Source organism: Ictidomys tridecemlineatus, chromosome 6, assembly GCF_052094955.1.
Source record: "Ictidomys tridecemlineatus isolate mIctTri1 chromosome 6, mIctTri1.hap1, whole genome shotgun sequence".
NCBI lineage: Eukaryota > Metazoa > Chordata > Mammalia > Rodentia > Sciuridae > Ictidomys > Ictidomys tridecemlineatus.
Genome location: NC_135482.1, coordinates 148,757,237 through 148,759,897, shown reverse-complemented (window position 1 = coordinate 148,759,897; position 2,661 = coordinate 148,757,237). Strand labels below are relative to the sequence as shown.

The 2,661-nt window shown below is 48.3% G+C and overlaps 1 pseudogene; it reads right to left on the bottom strand.

Annotated features, from left to right (window-relative positions):
• Positions 1-263: 263 nt before the first annotated feature.
• On the bottom strand, positions 264-1,711 carry LOC101975822 (spermatogenesis-associated protein 2-like; annotated as a pseudogene).
• Positions 1,712-2,661: the final 950 nt, after the last annotated feature.

Sequence of the window (2,661 nt, the reverse complement as noted above, 5' to 3'; positions counted from 1 at the left end):
TCCCAGTCCAGGGTAGCTTCACAGTGGGAGGGGTAGGCATGGAAGGGTCTCAGGACAGAAACTCTCTTAGAAAACAAAAGCAAAACCCAACTGAATAGGGAGTGGAGACAGTGGAGAGATTAGCAAAAATGAATCTGAATGGAAGTGTCACCCTCTCTCTGGACAGAAGATAAAGCAGCCACTGGTTGAAAGGAGTCATTAGTAAACTCACAGGAGTGCACATCAGCACATCCAACAAGATAAAGTGCAGTTCTTTGCTTCTGCTAACGCATCCATACTACTTCAGCAGGAAACCCAGAGGGCAGTGGTGTAGCCCTTGTAGCCAGAAGGTGCAAGGATAGTCTACCTGTACACAAGATGGCAGAACTGGACTCAGTGACCGACTTGCAGTTCAGCTGGTTGTTAGGCATGAATTAGTACAGTTCACTCTTTTTGCAGCAAGGGTTATAATGGTAGGTGTTGAGGCAGGTGGTGTTGGTACCTGGGTGGTTACAGAAGTCACAGCAGGTGGTGGCCATGGTGGAAGGCTTAGGCTTTGAGTGGAGAGGCGGCAGCCAGTAGAGGAACTGCATCTGGTTTGTGCACTCCTGTAGAGGTGCCCCCTGGGCCAGGTTGTCATGGGCAGAGGCCTCACTGGGGAAAGTGCTGGACTTGGAGGCCAAAGGACACGTAAGGAGGCTGTCACAGTGCTGGAAGAGAGAGGTGCTACAAGAGAGGCCACAGTCTTGGCACACTTTGGCACTGCATCCTGAGAAGTATGTGCTGCAGAGCAGGCTGAGGCCATTGTTGGGGGAGGTTGGTAGAAGGTCATCCAGGCTGCCCTGGGGGAACTGGACATGGTCAGGAGCGAGGAGAAGGGGCAGATTATTTCATCCCTTTCAGGTTGTTCCCCAAGTCTGAGGCTACAGGCTCCTTCTGCAAGCTCAGTAAGGCTTTCAGGGGCAGCTTCCTGGTCTCCCAGTAGCTGTCATAAGTGTCTACTGATCTGGATGGCTTGTAGTAGTTCTTGGCTGCCCACTCAGTGATGGACCACTGAAATGCCACACAGGCCATAGACATGGTCAGATGCTCCCTGCCCTAGGCCAGCTGAGGCAGTGCATCTGACAGGCATGCATGTCTTCTTCAGCTCTTGTGCTCACTCATGCCATCCATCCAGCTCAAAGTAGCTCTTGTCTTTCACTTGCAAGTTGATCCTCCAGCATCTGCTCACACTGTGCCTTGGCCAGAAAAAGTTCAAAGGAGATCATTTCCACCTGGAGGATCTCTACGAGCTCCTTGAGCTTGTACACAGCCCTCAACTCAGGCACACAGCCTGGGGAATTCAGGATGGCTCCAATGTCCGCTACTCGTAAGTGGCTTGACTATAGTAAATGAAAAGGCTTGTGTAGGTCTAGATGCTTGGAATTCCTTTCATGGATAGAGGAAGAGGTTGATGGCCACCCTCTCCAGTGGGCTGAATGTTCAGTGCAAAACCCACAGGCTGGAGAAGCTGAGTGAGCCCAGGGGTTCTTCACCACCGCATAGAACTGGATGAGCCAGAATCCAAAAATGGGATCCACCATGTTCAGGCTGAGCAGGGTCAGGATTGCCACCAGTAGGAGCTTACCACTGCCACGCTGCAGTTTGCTGGGGGTGGCATCTGCTTTGCTCTTGGAGAACTGTACAATTTCTGAAATAAGTCATCTTTGTGATCTGTGTCCTTTGAATACATGATATTCTGATTGAGGGGCTTCTGGGCTGGAGGCAGGACAACACTAAAAGCACTAATGTGTTGCCCACCTGGACTAGGGAGAACTCCCTGCGTGCTGCTTGTGGCTGAGGGAAGCAGTGGAGGAACCGTCGGAGCCAGAGCCTGGTGAGTCCTTGCTCCGGCAGGGTGCAAGGAATCCAATAATTTTTTTTTTTTGTGTGTGTGTGTGTGTTTTAAATCTTTTGCCTTGAATTTCATTAATCCATTTCCATTGACCCCCTTACAAACCTTCTTGAACGTCCTTCTCAGCATCAATTAGAATGTTGTATCCACAACACATAGGAAACTTGCCAAGGCTTCCTGAATCTTCCTAGTTAGCCACCCTTAGTGTGTCGATAGGATCTTTCCTCATGGAGCCAAGATTGCTGCTGAAACTCTCAAGGACCCCATCCTTACATAAAGAATTCACAGCATGAGTTCAACAAGGCAAGGCAGATGGAGAAGGAAGTAGCAAGATGATTTTCAACCGAAGCATATAGTAAGACTTATGTTACAGCTCATTGCAAAGACTTGTGTGACACATTGTGAGAACTGATGGTCATCATTTATTAAAGTTACGAAACCAAAAGAAGGAATAGCTGTTGGAGATCTAATTTACTGCGCCTGTTCTACTTTCATCAGCTCAATTTCTTTCCCTGATTCAAAACTCTTTCACTGCACCTCATTGCCTGCTCCAAATGCTGTAGTTTCCTCATTGAGACTCTTCAGGAGGTAGCTCTTTCATTTTCCCTATCTCATCTCCATGGGCCTTCTCAGTAAATCCACAGTGGTGCCAAACCATGCTATTAGTCATGACCCAAACATGCCTTGTATTTCCTGCTGCTTTGATCTGACTGTGTCCCCTCAAATTCATAGGTTAAAACTTAATTACCAATGGGATAATATTAAGAGGTAAGGACTTTGGAAAGTGA